The sequence below is a fragment of the Vidua macroura genome, chromosome 5 (genome assembly GCF_024509145.1).
Source record: "Vidua macroura isolate BioBank_ID:100142 chromosome 5, ASM2450914v1, whole genome shotgun sequence".
Taxonomy (NCBI): Eukaryota; Metazoa; Chordata; class Aves; order Passeriformes; family Viduidae; genus Vidua; species Vidua macroura.
Window position 1 is genome coordinate 20617147 of NC_071575.1, and position 20047 is coordinate 20637193.

General features: G+C 49.6%; 1 long non-coding RNA gene across 3 annotated transcripts in view; it reads left to right on the forward strand.

The window, feature by feature from the left end:
- LOC128807666 (uncharacterized) overlaps window positions 1-20047 on the forward strand; it is a 54282-nt gene that overhangs the window by 15541 nt on the left and 18694 nt on the right. For 2 of the 3 annotated variants that reach the window (XR_008437235.1, XR_008437237.1), the window contains 4 exons: window positions 6136-6316; window positions 14643-14849; window positions 17704-17932; window positions 18276-18565. This is a non-coding gene — a long non-coding RNA (uncharacterized LOC128807666). Of the gene's footprint in view, window positions 1-6135; window positions 6317-14642; window positions 14850-17703; window positions 17933-18275; window positions 18566-20047 lie in introns of those variants that run through there. The other variant, XR_008437236.1, reaches the window with a different exon arrangement.

Below are 20047 nucleotides of genomic sequence, written 5' to 3' on the forward strand. Positions count from 1 at the left end.
ACGGCAGCGTGAATTGAACGTGCAAGGGAACAGAGATTCACATAACCTTGGCCTTGCTTTGCCAAGCTTCCCAGGAAGATGGGGTGGCTGCTTAGCCAAGGACATGACTGCTCCTTCCTAGTGCAAGGATTTGCTTCACAGGACTTGCCAAACTGTGGTCTTCCCATTATCAGCCCCTCATCTCCCAGGCAGATGAAGGGTCACTCTGGGATCTCATTTCCTCCCCATCATCCTCCTGCAGCAGCCTGGCTGTATGCTTCAGGGTTTGTCTTTGGTCTGGGGCACCCCAGCCCTTCATGTGTGCTGCTCATGGGGGAAGCTCATGCTGTTTCTGCACAGAAGAGGATTTGCATGCATGGTGGGGGAGAGACAGCCTGGCCTGTTTATTCTTAATGCTCCATATTATCTCCATTAATAATGCCACCTCTGCCTCACATGCTAATTAAGGCTCAAGATTGTTAATGTAATAGGGAATTTGGGCAGAGACCACACAAGACTGGCTGGATTAAGTTAACCTTATGGACTGTTAATGGATCTCCTGGAGGGGCATTTCAGCCTAATGAGAATCCAGCTTGAATGGTAATCAGGGGCTCACTCTCTGCATGCCTGGTGGGGCCTGGAGAGCTGGCAGGGCTGCAGGGCAGGATGTGGGAAAAGCATCAGCAGGAGCTGCTCATGAAGCTGAGCAGGGAAGAGAAGGATGCCAGGCTGGAGGGAAAGACCTCAGTGTGAGGGAAGAATTGGAGCAGCAATGCTGTGGTGCTGCACAGGGGAGAGCCCAAAGCAGGTGCTGAGGCTGGTTCCGTGCTTTTCATGGTGGACATTTAAATATTAGCACAGAGGACTATTTTCCTGGTTGTGATTGCCAGCAGTGAAAAGGTCACCCAAACTGTCTAAGCAGGACTCCTCTGTAGGGAAAAAAAATCTGGCAAATATCGTCCTGCCTCCTGGAGACCTGCACTGTGGGTCGTGACTGCTGCTAGTCAGTGGATCAGACAGCCAGACTTTCCCAGTCTGTCATCTTGTATGGTGTGGAGAAAACATCAGAGAAGGGATTTGGTACGGAACACTCTTATGTGTAAAGTGAAAGGCTGAGATCAGAAGAAAACTGGAGACAAAGGGTTCAAAATGGAGCTTAGAGGTGAGGCTTTCAGTGCATAGGATTGAGTAAAGTTTGGGGATACCCCATATTCAGGACTGCAGTTAAGCAAAAAACAGATGGTGCTTAAGTGTGAAGGCTCAATTTCATGGCAAAACTGTATGTTTCTGGTCCTGGGTGAAACTGGGTCTCACTGGGAGCCCATGAAGCCTTCCAGGGAAGATGTGCATATTTTCACAAGTGGCCCCTGTGTACTAGTTTTGTCCTCCAGAGGGAATAGGTGTGAAGTGGGATATAGGGCAGAAGCAAAGCCTGAAATGGAGGCCAGTTGTTTGCATTTCAGTTTGGGGAGTTGAGTAATTTAGATCAGCCTCAGAACAAATAAGTAGAGCTCAGGGTAGGGTGTTTGGGAGGGAGGTAGTGATCTGCAGAACTGGCTAAAGAAATAAAGAAATGTCTTTGGGATTTTCTTCTTACTCAAGTCCCACTGCCTCAGGATGTGCTCCAAGTGGACAGGCTCCATGCTTTGGAACCCAGCCTGGAAGTTCCCCTGGAAGTGGAATCTGGCTGAAGGTTTAGCCTTCTGATAGGAGCAATAACAGAGCAGCTAAGACATGTTGCTTTGGCTCCAGAAGCGTGAGTTTGAGCTGTGCTGACTGCAATTCCTGCATAAAATTTCTTACTCCAACCCCAGCTATGGGTGATTCTGGCTGGGGAGCTGAAAGTCAGACAGGTATGGCTGCAGCTGCAGGAGCCTCTCCATATTCCCAGCTACAGGAACCGCTCTCTCCTATTACCTTGAGTTGCCCTACCTGAGCCGTGTCAGCCTGAGATGGCCCATGGCTCAGATGTGACCTGAGTCTGGTTTGTAGTGTTTGGGGCTTGGGGGTGGAAGTTTGTGGGTTTGGGTGAAAGCCTGTTAGTTTGTAATGCAGTTCCTGTGGGTTGAAAAGAGGAAAGGACATGGAAAGGGAATAGGTCCAGTTCAGTTTGCCCACTGAGGTTTTTCTTCACTTTCTGGCTCTCGATATGGGAAAATACCAGGGAACTGCTAAGAAAGGAGTTCCCTCCCAGTGTGGTGAGTGGGAGTTAGTTCCCAGGGCAGAGCATGCTGTTGCCAGTGAGCAAGGAGAGCTGAGGGAAGGTGAGAAAGGAAAGCGGAGTCCAGGAGGAGAGGCAGTGCAGGAGCGAGACGGACTGTTCCACCCAGAGAGGGGATCCCATCCCTGTGAACCTGGATGCTCCCAGGGGTGCTCTCCAGTACATGCTCGCTCCCATAGTTTTGTGCTGTGGCACTGCACTGCTTTCCCAAGGCTTTGCAAGTGTGCAGTGCCACACCGGTGTCTCACCAGGGTAAATGCTGCCACACACACACAAGGCAGCCCGCAGGGGACACACCGCTCCCTCTGACACCTCACAAATGCGCCGGTGTTTTCAGCAAGGAGCAAACTCATACACACAGTCACTGCTCACCCTGCACTGCAGCACTTGATGCACACATGCATATCCCAGACATCCATACTTGGCATTCACTCCCCAGAGCAGGCACATGCACAGCACCAACACACAGGTGTTCCCCAGAGGCCACGCATTCCTGTGCACCCACCTGCACACGTGGCGCCACATTGTCCAGGTTGCCCCCTTCCAGCATTATCCCATGCAGATGGGCTCAGGGCAGCACTGACAGGCTCATGTTTGTATCTTCCAGGTCCCCCTGCATGCCACCACAAAGCTGTGATGTGGCATCTGTTTGAGAGGAACACTGATGTGCGCATGCAAGCACACATCTGCATCCCACTCAGCTCTTGTTTGCTGTGCTTTCTCAATCCCTTTTTTCCTGTTTAGCCAGTCATAGTACTTCTTCCATGCTTCTGAAGCACAGGAGCAGATGATTGGCAGGTCAGTTTAGGATGTTGGTTCCCTTCTCCACTAGTGGCTCTCTTCAGCTTCTTAGGTCAGTGCTAAGTGTCTCAGAGATGAAGATCCTCCTTGGCCATCCACACACAACACCTCTGTGTCACTCTCAGCACCTATTAGAAATTCTGAGTCCAAATTCCCCTTTAAATTGCCCTCATGACCATACTTTAACCCAAGTAACTTCAGGTCATAGTGGCTTTTCTAGGTTTGGCAGCATCTGTTAGCTTTGACCAAATGAGGCAGCTCTGTCTCCACTCTGCTTTGTACATGTGCCTTGATGAGACCCAAAAGGCTCTCTCACTTGTCCCCTTCCAGCCTAAATTATTCATCTGCTGTAATGCACAATGGATGTTTGTGGGAAGAGGCACGCAGGTACAATTGAGCGCAGTGCCGAGGCACTGACATTACTAACCAGCTGAAATTGCCTCGATGCACAGGCCATGCTTAGCTGAGAGAGACAGGAAATTTCTACTCCTTCAAAGCACTTCAGAAAAGTGAATGGTGGTGGCACTGGTGAAGGCAGAGGGGTAGAGGGGCTATTTGGGGCTGAGGTGGCAGTGGGGGCTTCCCTACATGTTTCTTCTGGCTCCTCTGATGTTGCCACATGGACATGGATGTGGTGCGAGCATGGGGAGATGGGAGTGTCCTGAAGTAGGTGGCTTTGAGGAGTGGAGAGTGGGCATGCCAGAGTGTGGAAAGTATACATGAACTGGGAAGGGGCTGAGGCTGCTGAGGCACGTAATGTGTGTGAGGACATGGAGCTCCTGAAAGAGGCCATTGTGCTGTACACTGCACTGACCTACACTGAGCTGTATCCACGTGCTGGAAGCCCATGCTGTCCAATAGCACAGGACAAGAGCTTATGGGACTCCTTTCACACTTCCTCCATGTGGCTGGGGCTAGACCCGAGTGCAACCCCTGCATTGCCTGTGTCTAAGCCACGCCTATGCCAGCCTTTTTTCTGCCTGTGAGCTCTTCCTTTTTTATCTGTGCCACCACTGCTCCAATGATCCCAGTGTAGCCATGGACCCCTATGCCATATAACCTGCAGCTGCTCTTCCCCGCTGCAAAGCCCATGCTTTCCCTTGCCTCTCCCATTTCCTGGGGGCACACAGGTACGCTTGCTTGCCCTGATGTCGAACCCTGATTGCTGTCCATCATCGCTGGCAGCATCACGCTGTGACACTGCCGAGCCTGTTAAACAAGCGCGGCGGAGTGCTCGCTGTGCTGTCCCTGGTGCTGGGCCGATCCCCCTTCATTCCCTTGCCCCTTCTTACCCACCCCGTGCATCTCTTTGTCTTGCCTGGGGCCTGGGGGAAGCCAGTATCTTCCTGGCCAAATCTTCGCTTCCCATAAGGGTTTATGTACTTTGCCACGCTTAGGTTTTGCAGTCACATCCCCTGATGCCACTATCAGCCAATTTCAGAGCACTCGGGGCTGGTGGGACTGTGCACTCTTTGCATGCAAATTATGCACATCTAACACCAGAACGGAGGGAAAGAGAAGGGATGAGTGTGGCTGCTTTTGCAGGCTTTCTGCTCCAGACACTTTGCCCCTCGGAGTGGCAACTCCAGTCCGTGGACAGACACATAGGAGATTGTAGAATGGGCAGAATTAACAGAAGTGCAGGAAAAAAAAAAAAAGGGAAAATCTTACTCAGAGATGGAGGCAGTTAAAGTAGATTTGGTGTGACAGTGGAGTGTGTGTGTGTGAACATGAACCTGTGCACTTGCAAAGAATATTACAGCTGTCTCCAAAGTGAGTTCCAGCTTCATAACTTTCAAGAATGTCTTTTTTTTTTTATGGGTGAGTGGTGCTGGCTGTCTGTGTTTCATGTCTAGTTTTTGTTTGTCTGCCTGTGTTGGATGTTGATGAGTATTTGTGCTTTCCATGTGACAGAATATGTCTGGTGGTTGCTGGGGTTAATGTTTAGGATCCAGAAGGATGCTATGCCACTGTGTGGGCTGAGTTTAGGTAGGTAACAGTATCTGATACAATCAGTTTGTATGCTGCAGGCAATTCATAAGCAGAGTATATTTTTGTGTGATATACAGCCACTGGTACTTGCTTGACTTATGTTCCTGAGTGCATGAGGATGTTTTATGTGCCCTCATTTTCTTACAGATACGTCATTTGCTAGTGTGGTGTTTGCTGACATGGATGTGTGTGTGTGTACATGGCACTTTTTCTGTTCTCTGCTATGGGAGTGGGCTCATTAAATGCTGTGTGTTTGTGCAGTGACAGTTTTGTATAAGGGGTCAGGAGCTGGTGTGTGGTAGTCATGTTTGGGTATTCCGCATGGATTTGCACAGGGATCACTATTTGCTGTGCTGTATAAAAATGTTTTTGCTGTGTACTCATAGGAGTGGTGGAATAGGCTGGGTGGAGCTGTTGTGGTATTGTGTGATGGTTGCCTGAGTTATCACGTGTGCATCTTAATACAGATGTGCAACCTTGTAGGTCGGTGCAGGGTGCATGTGAAGAAGAGAAGCACCTCATCCTTTAGAGGAGCTCTGAGTTTTTAGGGGTTGTATGCAAGGTGGTGTGGAAAGACCAGTGAGTAAACGTCTGTGTGTGTGTCTAGCATGTGTGTGTGTGTCCTGAGCATGCAGAATGTCCTTGCATGGGGCATGCCTGGGTGACTGTGTGGGCTGGGAGGTGGCGTGTGTGTGTGTGCGTGCAGCCGTGTGTGTAAGCACACTTCACCTTCTCCCAGTGCAGCTCTGTCAGCACCTTGCCCTGTGCTGGGTTAGGTGCTCTCTCCTCTGTGTACAGTGGGGCAGCCAGGCTCTTAGCATACAGGCCAATCTCCTTCCATGCTTTCAGTCTCTTTCCATCTGGTTGTCTGTCTACTCTGCTGCCCGTGTCCAGTTGTCTGTTCCCATAATCACTGATACGCCTTGACTAGCTGACACCCTACACTGCCTGTGGACTCAGCAGCTGTGCATCTCTCCGTCCCTCCCACACACACACATTCACACACACACCCTGGATCTTCATATGTGGCATATTCAGTTGCCATTGGAAACCTAAGAAAGAAGTGAATCTACCCTCCAAGTCTTAAGCTGGTGGTTTTTTTCCTTTTTTTTTTTCCCTCCCCTTTCCTTCTCTCCTCACAGAAGGCGAAGTCGTTCGCAATGAATCCATGGCAGCTTCGATCGAGCGGTGAGCTGGAGCACCTACTCACAGGCCACTCCTTCATGTGACTGAACAGAGACCTTTCCCAGCAGTCGCCAAGGAGAGCAGAGCCCTGGATTTACCTCTCGCGCACCCGGGCACCCCCGGCGCAGGCACTGCGAGGTAAGCCAACCTCGGCACCTCTGTCTGTGCCTCTCTCCATCCCGCCATCCCTCCCTCTCGTTGTTCATTCCCCAGAGGTGTGAGGGAGGAGAAGGGCAGGGGTTTCTGCTATGCTCTGAACAAAATCTAGGCTTTCATCAGCGCCCTCCCCACAACGGAGAGCTGCTCCCTCCCCTCTGAGCCCCTTCCCTTGCGGCTCTGCATGCGTGTGCAGGGAGGGGTTGTTTGCAGAGCAGCCGAGGGACGCGCTGCAGGTCCCCCGCACGCAGTCCCGAGTGCATTCCGCCCCTTTCCCACCCCTCCCTGGGCACACACCTGTCTGCTCTTCTCCATTCGTCATTTTCCTCCACCTCCTCTATTTCTCGGGAGAAGGGGCAGCCAGGCTGACTCTGCTGCAGCCTGGCCAGCAGCAAAGCTGGGCTCCGCAGCCCTGGCCTGGGTCACCTCAGGGATGCAGCTTGCAGTGGAGCAGGAGTGGGCATCATGCTACCGGGAGTGGGCCATAGAGGGGAGGAGTCCCCCTCCCTCCTCATCTCACAGATATTTTGGGGATTCCAATTCCCCATAGAAGATGCTGGCCTCCATTTCCTAGCCAGGTACCTCCTCTGAATACCCAGCCCAGCCTGCTACAGCTTTTGGGGTGATGGGCATGCTCTTTGTCACTGCTTATCTGCTGTTCCCTGGTGCTCCTTCTCAACTGGAAGGGATGTTTTCCTACTGGAGACAGTGTGTTTCATAAGCTGGGAACGCCGTGTGCCCTGTACAGGCAGTGAAGGGGCCCTGTGCCGAGCCTGACCCATTTTGGGGCGCAAAGCTCTTGGGAGCACCTGAAAGGGCCTCCTGCTGCCTGGGGCTGCCCTCAGTGCCCCTTTCCTCAGCTCCTCTGCAGGGAAAGCAGGAAGATCAGCTGCACTATTTCCATGCCATGTCTCCGTGCTGCTGGAGCTGCTGTGGTGTGGGGGTGGGAGGGGAATGGGAGCAGCTGTTTCTCCCAGTGCCTGGGCAGGCCCAGACGTGCTGCCGGTCCTCAAGGAGCACGAACGTGCCTGGAGATGCCTCTACCTAAAATAGACCCTAAAGCAATGAGCTGCTGGCGAAGTAGTGGGTAACCTCAGAGGAGTGGATTTTAAAGGGGAGGTCTGGGAGTTTGCAACCTGCCAGGCTGTGGTTTCAGGCTCTGAACAGACTCTGGCAGAGACCGGAGTTTTTCCGAATCAGATTTTGGGGGTTCTTGTGTTTCTCTGAGGGGAAGGGACTGGTAGGGTCTGTGCTACTGTGCAGCCCCAACAGTGATGCTGGTGTGGTATCCCCTAAGGGAGGTGATGGGTTGCTCCCCTCCTGCCCAGGTCCCACCTGGTGATGCTGACAAGGAGGGCACATCTTCCACTGCATCTTCCAGTGCATCTCTCTGCTGCCTCTGCAGGACCCTGCCATCAGTTTTCCCCATCTGTAGTTCCTCAATGCTCTTTGACCCACTACTCCAATACCTACCCTTCTACACAAACTGCTGCCTTCAACTTCTCTTTGCTGCCTCTTGCTGTTTTTCTTCCTTCTCTGGGGTGCCCTGAGCCCTGTTTCTCCCTCGTTCAGCACCCGTTCCTCACTTCTCCTCCTTTGTGACCACCATGCCGGGCAGGAGCAGCTTTGGTCAGCCTTGGGAAGGGCTGATGCTACCTAGTGGGGTTGTTTCTGGATGCTGGTGCCAGCTGATGATACTGTGAAGTGTTCCTTTCCCCTGTGGTTCACACCCTCCGGTGCGCGCATGCGTGTGTGACAAGTGACCGTGGTGTTGTTGATGTGTCACTCTTCCTCCTGGCCGGAGCCTGCCAGGAACGTGCCCGTGCAGTCACACTCGGTGTCATTGTTGGGGAGTTTGCAGAAAGCAAGCTCTTCCCATATGGAGCCTCCAAAGTCATTTGGCATTGGTTAAATTCCTCAGTCCTCTCAGGACATGGCTTTGGCACTGACCCAGGGTGGACAAGACAATAAATCCAGCTCTAGGGAGCTTGGTACTGGGTCAAAACTGCTGCAGCTACATGGTAGAAAATGCTGATCCAGTATGAATTCATTCTGCTGTTTGAGATTTGTTTAGAAAACAATGCTGGCTTAACTCTGTACTGGCAAGATTTGTGTTGTGTTGGGTATTATCTGTCTGCACAACCCTCTCTTGGTGCTGGCTCGAGTGCTGTTTGTGTGCCACATCTGGCACGTGCTCCGGATCATGCATGCTATGGCTAATCTGACAGATGTAATTGCACGCTGCAGCCAGCCTGGTTCAGTCCCTCCTGTCAGGCAAGCCAGTCTGAAAGAGAGTTAAATTACAGTCTGGGAGCAAGCCATGTCCCACACCAGGCAGATGCTGGAGAGGATGGCATTGGTTGGGAGGAGGGCAGGCATCATGCTGAAGAGGAAGGGGAGGGAAGCATTGTCTCAGCAGGAGGATGTTGTTCTCCAGCCCTGACCACTCTACAGCTCAGTGCACAGGGTCCAGGAGAGGCATTATCATTCCTCAGAGGATCATGCTGGGAGAAAATGGGGTTGCACCATGGACAGAAGCCAAGCCAGCCCCACTGGAGGCAGGTGCTCATTTGGGACAGAGAGTATGAGTGCAAATCCTCAGTGTTATGCTGTAGGGACTTGTTCCAGGTCTGTCATTCAGGTGCTTGTCTTGCTGAGGGAGGTAATTTTGTTTGTGCTGAAGGGTCAAAGGGCAGGAAGGTGGTGAGGGGTGATTTCCCTCATGCTTTTGTGTGGATGTGTGCAAGTCTCTGGTGATTAGGAGAATTTGTTGACCAGGTTTAACTGTCTGAAGTCAGTTTTACTATAAATCCCAGCTAAATGAGCTTTTGGAGGTTAAAATCAAGAGGTGACACTGTCTACCAAACCATGTTACTAAGGGTCCTAATCCTAGCTCTCACACTGGTCACCATGCTGTGCCACAGCTTCCCCTACCTTTACGTGGAACGGGCAGTAGCCGCAAACACAGTGGGAGAGGAGGGGTTTGGGGAGTAGGGATGTGAAGGAGCAACGCTTCAGGCTGCACAGAGAGATGCTGTGGGGAAGGGAGGTTCAGCCTGTGGACTCTGCTGACATGGCTGAGTGCTGTCATTCGCAGGGGGCTGGATGCTGGAGGAGAATCCATAATGACCAGGGGGCTGCGTGCCAGGGCCGAGGCAGTGATTCACTCAAGCCTCTGTTTGTTTGGGAAGAGAAAGGGAGTTTGTGGCTTGTCACTTGGGAAACAGAATAGAGATTCAGTGGAGAAGGACAGGCTTCTTGGCTGGGCCTCCCCGAGCAGCCGTGCCACGTGTCTGTGTGTGTCAGGGGACTAAGGGCACCCTGGTACAGGCCATGACTGGCAGCTGGCCATCCCCAACCCCCATCATTTCACCTCCCCCTTGCACCTTCTGCGCAGCCACTGCCAAGCAGCTGAGGACAGCCCTGAGACACCCACACATGACAGACCAGTGCATGTGAAGAGAGGGAGACAAGTTAAAAGCCTTGCTAGAAGAGCAGCTGGATGGGTGGGATTTGTGCTACCTCCCTACCTGGTTTATACCCTGTGCAGGAGAACAGCATCTGTGTGAGTGTCCATATTGCTTCATTCCAGCTCAAACAGGCACCTTCAGCAGGGCTGTGTCTGGTGTGTGGGGAGTCTTTTTGGGCTAAGTTGGAAGAAGACCTCTTTCTCCCCCAAGTTCCTTCTCTATCTCATCCCATTGTGAGTCCTCTCTTGCTTCGTGGAGGTGATGTCCAGGCAGTGGAGGGAAGTGTTGCAGGGGGAAAGGGGAATCTGAGACTCACAGAGCATGGAGAGGATGCAGACACTGAGATGAGAAAGAGGGAGGACCTGAGAGAAAAAGGACAGAAGCAGCAAAGGAAAAAAGGGATGGAGAGGGAGACAGAAATGTCCCTGCAGTGACAATGTGGTATGGAAGTATCTTATATTGATATTACAGACTAGAGTTTGACCTGACCACATTTGTACTGGGCAGGGATGTGGTCTCAAAAGCTCTGTGCCAGGACCAGCTCTGCACAGTAAACTGCTCATCTTCTATTCACCTCCTTCATTAAGGGAATAGCCAGCCTGTGATTGTCCTGCTTTGAGATGCCTTCTCCTTGTGCGTGTTTTTCTGCTCCCAATATGGAGGAGGCAACATGGCTGAGAAACCCCTCCTCGTGTCCTCTGTCCTCCTGGCCCTCATCCCACAGTGCCGGAGGAAGTGAATGTGCTGCCCAGCACTGCTGAGAATTGCCTTGCTCTGTACTGGAGGGATGTTGGTGAGGCCTTAGAGAGAGGCACAGCCTTGCCTTTAGGTGGCTACCCAGAAAAACTTATGGCCACATTACCCCACATAGGCAGTGTCTGCAGGGAATGACTTCAACAAGCGACACATTTTTTTCCACAATTTTTTCTACATTTTTTTCTACAATTGCCCCATCAACATGCCCCACAAGAACTGAACAGCAGCAATTAGATAAGAAGGATTTATAGAAATTTCTCTCCCTCCTTTACAAAATATACTTGAATAGGTGTCTGTCAGGTAAGGTAGGTATGCCAGGTCTGTCACAGGGTAGATAGATTTCATACAGATGTTCTAAGTGTCACTTTAGATGGAGGTGTGATGGTTTCCAGAAGCTGGAATGCCAGTGTTGGCTTGCAGGCAGGTTGGCAAGTGAACATGTATCCACAGCTGGTTGCATGTTCCTTGCGAAATAAATCTGTGGGTGCTTCTTTTCCATCTCAAGCTTCCTCCCTGACTCCCTGTTGCAGGACCAGCAGAAGGTATGGCTTAAAGTAAGTGGCACATCAGGGCCACGGGACTGTGCCCCGATCTTAACTGCCATGCCTTTTAAAGCCTGCCAGCATGGTGAAATCTGTGGAGAACCAGTCTGGCACAAAGGGAGAAACGCTCATATAATGGGGCTACTTATTTGAGTTCTCCAGCATTGACCATTACATTTCATGTCTTGTGGCTGATGCAGTTGAAAGGCAATCACTGGAGCTAACAGCCCAGCAATGTTCTGCTCACCTTCTGATTTACTTCCTTTCATCCTCTGTGGGTTTCATCTCCTCCCAGGTTCATGCATCCCCCAGCACTGAGGTCACTTTCTTTTCATCACACCTTAGGCTGAATATAATCAAGCTAGTGCTGTTCCTGCCCTGAATCTTCTGGGGTCAAGATGGAAATCACTATTCAGCAAGAGACCCAAACAAATGAGCAAAACTAGCCTGGTTGGTCAGAACAGAGTGGATGTTATCCAAGAAAACTCACATTGATCAATTCCAGTCACCTACTGTGCTTAAAGTGACTCAGTATCTCCATTTTTAGGATGTTGCTGGGGAGCTGAATTCTCTTATGAGTTCTCTTGTATCAGCTGTCCCTACCAACAGTATTAGTGAGATTCTTTTCCTATATCTGCTTAGATGAGGATCTGTTGGAAAATATGCTGGTAGAATAATGGGTGCTGGCACAAAGCAACTCATAAAAAACCCACAAACCCAGTGAAAAAAAACCCCAACAACTACAAAACCTCCCCCCCCCCCCTTTCCCTGAACAATAACTTATCAAGTCCAGATGGTTAAATCCTAGAGTTTGGAAGGAGCTTAAGTGATTGAGCTGCTAACAAAAATATGCAATCTCTTGTGGAAAAAAAAAAAAAAAGCTACTGATTCGGGGAATTGGAGAAGACCAAATGTTGTACCTATATTTAAAAAAAAGGCTTCAGTGATGATCCGGGGAATTAAGGATCAGTAGGCTTTGCATCTGTATCTGGTAAACTGGTGGGAATGATAATTAAAAAGCAGTGCTTGAAGACATCTGGAAGATTGTGGTCTGATAGGGCCTATCCTGCGTGGGTTCAGCAGGGGAAAACTGCATCATGCTAATCTCCTACAACTTTTTGAATGTGTCAATAATGCAGTGGATAAAGGAAAAGCAAGTGATATAATGTATTTAGACTTCCAAAAGGTTTTTGAAAGATCCTGCACTTGAGCTGCTAAAGAAGCTAAGCAGTCTGTGAGAGACAAAATATTGACATAGATCAAAAACTGAGTAGGAGACTGAAAGAATGAGGGGATTAAACAGTCAAGTTTCACCATGGCAAGCGGTTAATGTGGCCTCCAGGTTCTCTTCTAAATCCCTTGTGATTTACCTTATTGTTTAATGAATTGGAAAGGTGGGAGGAGAGATATGCCATATGGAAATCAGCAGATGAGACAAAATTATTATGTTGGCTGTGGACAGAAAGGGCTGTGGGAAATGCCTGGGAAAGAGAACTAAGTTAAATGGACACACTGTGCTCTGGTGAGTGAAACTGAATGTTGGTATGTTCAAAGTAATGTGTGTTGCAGGGCAGACTCAAAACTCTTTAGATACCCAAAAGGTCCTGAATCAAGAGTATCAGCCAAATGAAAAGGCAAATGTCTTTGCAGAGCTCTGCCCCATGCTGTGATGCCCTTGAGCAGGCAAATCAGCTGTTTGGATGCAGAGGCTGTGGGTAGAGAGGACTCTGGAAGAGTTCTTGGTACACCCGCAGTGCTGCTTCATCTGGAATTACAAGCCAAACCCGGGTCAGCCTTTTTCTGAAGGGATGCTGGAGAAATGAAGGGCCTCTGAGGTGATACAGAAAGCCTGTGAACACCCCCCAAGTGAAGATATGGAGGAGACAGGGGTTGTTGGTGTCAGACAGCAGATTGGGAGTGTATGGTGGGAGGAAATAAACTTATGAGACATATGAGGATATCTGTCCTTCCTTTCCTCATCACCTAGGAGTGAAGAAAAGCACAGTGAAATTAAAGTGTATGGGATTTACAGGGTTGAACTGTGGAGGTCTAAGACATGAGAATTTGTCAGGTCCAAGAATTTAGAAAAGTTCATAGTGGATTTGTGTGTTTTGTGGAGAACAAGAGTACCTCAATAAGCTTTAACTAAGGATGAGCCCAGTTTTGGAGCCTGAACCTGCAGGTTCAGTCTTCAGAGCCTATATTAGCCTGCAACTCATAGCAGAAAATAAGAAAATTGAGACAGGAGTACACTGTCCCTCATTTGTCTGCTTTGATGTTTTTCCACCTTTTCTCCCCCAAATTCCAGTGATGTTTTTTCCTGAGAGCCTGTGTGGACATTTCTCTGACATGTAATTGTTGTTCCCTTGTGTACATCTTACCTGCTGGGACACCAGCAGTGAAATTCTGTTCATGTCTAATCATGTTGAAGTCCATAGTATGAAGGAGAATTTTCATCCTCTGAGTTTGAATTAGGTTCTGGGGAAAACCAAACCCCAGCCCTGCCACAGAAAAAGTGCTAACCCACCTAAACTCTTGATATTGCCTCAGATCAGAAACCTAACCTGCAAAGTTCCTAGACATTGCTGGGAGATTGCACATGCTTCCATCTTCTGCCTGAACTACGGATGCAGGAATCAGTGCCAGGATAACAGGGCATCCAGCAAACTTTCTAATTTCCAGGCCAAGTTGGAGCCCAGAATTAAAAATCTGCTGGAGCTGAAGGGTCTCTGAGCCTATGGAAACCCTGAAATCTTATTTGATTACTTCCTCCTCTCTTCAGTGTAAGGATCTGAGTCTACAAACATATCTTCTTCGTCCAACTGCCTTCCCTACCCAGGAGCATGGTCCCAGTTCTTGTTCCCTTTTTTTTTTTCCCTGAGTCCATGATATAGGATGCTGAAATCTTCAACAACTTGGCTAACTTAGCCTGTTTGATTTCTAGCTATTTGTGTGTAGCTACGAATGCGTGTGTAGCTACACACAAATCCCAGACTCTTTGGAAATATGTCTCTTTCCTGGACAGCCCATGAGGTGTGAGCAGAGTAACTACTTGCACAGGGAAATAGATAAAAAAACACTGGGGATCATCTTTGCATGCTGCTCTTTGCTGGATCTCTGTGAACTGTCTTGTATTCTTAGAGCTGTGATTTGTTTTGGAGGGTAGCTTGGAGCTGCACCCCCTGCAGGTGCTGTGGATAGAATGGGAGCAGACAGGCTTGTGTCCCAGAGAGCTGGGGTCAGTATCACACCTTTCCACATGGTTAAAAGTTCCTGTGAGGCCAGAGGGAACTTTGGCAGTGCGTCAAAGCTGACATCACCACAGCCCCTGCAAACCTCTGGGCTGGAAGCAACATCTTCAACACCTCTCCTGGAATCCAGGAGCTGGGGACTGTGGGGGCTGAGAGACACTGACGTCACCCATGCTGCGTGCCAGCAACCCCAAGGCTTTGGAGATGGCTTGATCATCACTACTCTATTATAGCACCTAAAAAGACCTCTGGGATCAAAAGATGATTGCATCTCTCTGCTCTGTTACAGCAGCCAATGAACCTCCAGGGCCAAAGGATAAATGCACCATCGCTGGAGTATTACAGCATTTAGAAACCTCACTCACTGACTCACAGCTGTCTGACCCCTCCACCACAACCACTTTCAATTTGTCTCGGCACCCAGCCACCTTCTCTACTGAGGTGTAGCTGGATAATCCTTGTGCTTTTACAGTGCCTGCCTGTGTGCAGCTCTGAGGTGAGACCACACTATCTTTTCACTTATTTTGGTACCGGGGGAGCACTGGTGTTGTGATGCATTTGTCAGACCTTTACTCTATGAATGCAGCAAAGCAGCACTGAAATAAACCACTTCCCTTTAACACAGCATCTGTGAACCTCTGGTATTGCTTTGCTGTGAGGTGATCTGCTCTTGCCTGGTACAGGGAGGGGGCTTTCCTCAGACTGTTAGAGGTGTTTCAGAAGACAGCTCAGCCCCTGGCAAGGGCCGTGTTGTACCAGCAACTTGAGCTTACTAATGGCAAGGGGGATACTTTGAATGTCTGGTCAGTGATCCTGGCATTTAGGAAGCATGAATTAATTTCTCAGACACCCTAGAGAGGTGGAGTTCTGTCATGTTATGAACCTGACTTGTAGATTCTGGGGAAAATCCTAAAAGCTTTTGGTAATAGAGGTTTTAGTGAGTTTAATGCCGATGGAATTAAAAGTCTCTAGGCACTCATTGTGAATGGATTTACATTGGGGAGATTAGAAAAGGGAAAACATTATTGGTGTCCAGGAAACTCAGGAGAGCAGCTGTCAGCTGGTTTAGATGGAAAGTTCCCCAGTGGGCAGGTGCCCTGGCAGCCAGACAACGCACACGCACCCCCCGTGGGGCTGGCTCGCATGCTCACGGGCTGGGGACACATCCCAGGGCCACTGTTGGCATGCCACATGTGAACATTCACAATAGGATGCTTGCATTCACCGGTTTTATGGACACACTGAACAGGCTTTAATGCAGGAATGGTCTCTTCATTTTGGCTGGCATGTCTTACATAAAGACCCATATGCCTCACTCAGGGGCTGCTGGCCTTTCCCAGCATGTTCATTACTGTTCACCCCTGCTGAGGAGCACGGAGAAGAAATGCCTGCCCTCCTCCCTGCCCACAGACGCACCACTCTGTGCAAAGAGTCTCTCGTTCACAGACAGGCCTTTTACAGCCCCGTTTTCGTCCCAGCAGAAAAGCACCTGAAATGTAACAATGAAGCACAGTTAAAGTGAACACTGGGCAGAATCCTTGTGGAGTAATTTTGTAGTAAATTTGGCCAACTCACAAAATCCACCATTTTCAACTTGTCTTGGAGGCCTGGGGAGGTATCTCTATATTGGCCGACTTCTGCTCCTTTTCCCCTGGCCTCAGTGTTTGCCACTGCTGAATAAAGCATCCTGGAGGCAGATGGTTCTTCCCCATGCCCTTAGACAAGTATGGCATGATCCTGGAGGTTTGGACTTTCTTGGACTTCCCTGCAGAGGCTGGGTTGCTAAGACTGTGCTCTTTGCTCAGGGATCAGAGAGGCAACAGAAGAAAAGACACCAAGAGACGTATGGGGAGAATGAGAAAGGTTACAGCCTTAAGTACATGAGCTGGTTATGCTCCCCTTGGGAAGGCTCCAAGAGATGCTGTTCCCCTTGTTATTGCTCTCCAAAGTTCTTATCACTTGTTGGTGCACTTTTTTGAGAGCAAAGATCAGGATTCATCCACCCTGGCCTTCTTCTTAAGTGGTAGATCATCAAACTGAGGACTCAATTAAAATCCTGTTTTGAAGATCTCCATTTCCTCTGCCACATAGGAGAACTTGCTGGGTGATCAAGCTTTGTTAAAGTAGGGAGCTCCTTGCCCCAGGGAAGATGGGCAGACTGGAGAGCTGGTGCCCTGCCAGGGCATGCAGGTAATAACCTGACTTTATCAACTGAGTGCCCACAATCAAGCCAAGAGCAGAGTTACACCTTTGTAGGGTGAAGATAATGCCTTGTCCACAACACAGAGCCGAGTGCTGGGATTCATGCCATCCCTTTTCTTCCTGCACAGCATGGATTACTGCCCGTTGATTGTGGGGGTCTGGGTGAGAGGGAAAGGCTGCTAGAGTAGTTGATAAGCCCTTAAAACAAGGTGTCAGATGTTGAGTGCCAGGAGCAGGGCAGACACAATGTCTCTGATGGCCCACCCAGTGAGTGGGTAGGTGCCATCAGGGTGTCCACACACAGGGAGGAGATGGGAGAGAGGAAACAGCTAGGAAAGAGCATGAGCAGTCTCAGTGCCTCTCCACGTGGGCCTTCTTGTGCTGGCAAGAGGTAGTGAGAGTGCAGGGAGTCAGGGAAGGAAGAAAGGGAGTGCAGAGTGCAGATGCTCTGTTGGCAAGCTGGCACCCCTCAAAGTGGTGTGGAGCCAGCAAGCATTGTGGCCATCAGCCCTTGGCCCTGGGCTTGCCTTCATCAGATGGGAGATGCAGCTTGGAGAGAAGGGGGGTTTTAAGTAAGGAATAGAAGCAAAAATATTAATATGGTGATTTGGGCTATGGCAATGCACAGTGAGCGCTCAGCAGTGATGTTTCTGCAGGAATGGGAGCTGCCTCTGGAGCTGTGGGCCTAATCTGTGGCAGGGAGGGGAGAAATCTGTTGCTGTGACCACTGATCCCAGGAAGGTGCCTGACCTGGCACTCTGATGATCCACTTGCTGCAAATGCCTGCTGGGCATGCAGGCACCTACCTTTAGATGGGTGCAGAACCAGGCTGGGCTCGCTTCTGCTCAGGCTGCATTGGCACTGACAGCACCTGTGGATATCAGCAAGGAAATCCACTCTGGAATCCGCTTCGCAAATCACACTGCAAAAATGTTTTTGTTCTTCCTGCATCCTGTGTGAAAGAGCTTCTATCCCACCATTGCCTTTCTTAAGGCATCTCTGTTTCTGTCAATTTATCCACAAGTACAAAGAGAACACGAGTACAGGTGGTCCCCCCCATGCCAGACAGCTGTGCTGGCTGTTGTAATCAGCTTGTTCAGGCAGGATGTGTTCACCCCCTCTGAACAGTAGTCATTGTCTATTCCCAGGCAGAACGGTGCTTCTGGAGGACATCTAGCACAACTAACTCATCATGACAACCAGCAGCAACTTCAGGCTGCTTTCAGAGAGCTGTTTGTGGAATCACCTCAGCCCTTTAGCACAAGATGTACACTTGCAGCAAGGCCTGCCACTACAGAAGAGAGAGGCTTCTGCTTCCTGCGAGTCCTGTGTCCCTGGCAAATGCTAGCCCATGACTAACGTGTTCAACGCTGACAGGTCAGCGTGAGATGGGAGAAAGGGGATCTTTATCTCAGTGGGATCACTGAGAGCAAGTGGGCTTTGCAGCAGTAAGGATGTGATGAAGTTGTCAGCTGCAGGAGACTGTATGTGGTCTTAAGGCCCTAGATGGGGGCAGGCTCGTAAACACCTGATGGGGCACATTCACAGCTTCCCTGGAGATGGGAAAAGTTATTTGAGGGCAGCCCCTAGGATTTTCAGGATCTGTCAGTTGCTTTCTGGTGATGAGAAAACCTGGCACGTTCTTGTTGGGACTGACTAGCAGAGATCCCAAGACATTCATTTGCATGATTAACAGGGTTTATGCTCGCTGTTTTTTCAGGGACTGTCCTGTGTGTGAAACTGTAGTCTTGCCACAGAGCACCGGGCTGAACAGTGTAGTGGAGGCTGAGTGCACCTGTGATTTATGGGAAGATTACAACCTTGCCTGCATAGCCACGTGGATGTCAGCATGGCTTATATTATCTGCGCCACGGTGGCATGCTACATTCTCACAACACACAGAGGGTGAGAAGGGGCAGACTTTTCAGAGGGAGCTGCCTCTGGGCATTGCTATTTTTTACTTCATCCTTGGAGTTGGTGAGCCTGGTAGTGTTGCAGGGTGACATGTGTGAGGAAACCTGACACCAAGCTGGAGGACCTATAAGGCTGTATCATGATATAGCCAACAAAGTGATCTGCTTGCTGTTGCTTTGATGTGATCATATGACAGTTTGATGCTTTATTCAAAGCACTGGTTACAACTTCCTTACCCCTTCTTTCCCAAGCACTTTGAGGCCAACTAATTTATTAATAAATTAGAGGGATTAAAATAAACAGTGCTTTGAAAATCATTAGGCATCCCAAACGCCTGGAAACAAACTGCAGTTCAAGTAAAAATACAAAATGCAAATAGGCTAAGAACTGGGCCATAAAATATTGTATCCTAGCCCCGGGGAAGCTCTGGAAAGAAAAACTGTGTTTTTTTCCCTTGTGTCTTTGGTTTGGGAAAGAGAAAATAGTACTGGGGTTATGTGAATGAGGAATGGTCCCTGCCCCAATTCCTGCAGTGGTACAGAGCCTGCCCCACCAGTGGCTTTACTGGCTGCAGAACAGAGATGTGGGGAGATGAGGCCACAAGCACCAGTTACGGGGCTGGAGCTAAGGCAAGATCTGAAGGCTACAGACTGGGGACCATCTGGGTGAGCAGCTGCCCTAGATAGCTCCTTCTGCTACTCTTGGTCCTGACCCTCACCCTCCAGGCACTGCATACCCAATTCTTTCCTTCTCTCAGCTCACTGCCTTTCTCACTCCAGCTCCTCTTTCCCTGTATGAAGACCTAGGGACTGACCCAGCCAATTCATGCAGCATCCGGCTCATCTTCCCTTAGTGGTACCAAAGCTGAGCCCCTGCATTGGTGGCCGCATAAGCAGGAATGCTGGCTGCTGCCAGAGCAATGAGAGACCACTTTTCACAATGACCTTTCCTTGTTATGCATCCTGGCTGGGGTGATGCATTTATTGTTGCCAGCTGCCTTTTTCTTGTCTATCTGTGCCAGTTCACAGACATGCTATAACACCACTGTCCCAGTGAGGAAACAGTTCCCAAGGACATCACAAAGGGTACAAACAGTGGATGAGGGTATGGGTGATTATCTGATTGCTGTGTTATTCTGGGTGATGTTTATATGGGAATTACTTGGAAAAGGAAGCTTTTGAAAAATGCATCAGAGCAACATACATGTCTTTGATGTGTTTAAAAACTGGTGTGGTCCTGCTTAAGAAGTGGAAGTAATGAGGGCAATCAGTCTTGGCTCAGTAGGATGATTTTTAGGCCGGAGAAATGTGAAGGAATCACAACTGACTGATGTTCCTGCCCAGCAGAGAACAAGGAGATCCAGTTTTCTAGGCAGTTGTTGGAGGTCCTCTGTTGGTGAATGAAATATTCACCACCTTCAAGACTGAATCCTATCCATACTTGGAGAAGACTGTGTATTTGTGAGGAGGAACAGGGTTTCAGCTGTGAGAAGTCTGCCTGATTCAGGAATTGTCTGGACCATCTTGAGTTTCTCTTGCGTGACAGACTTCTCAGGCATCACTAGCCAGGGAGAAAGCA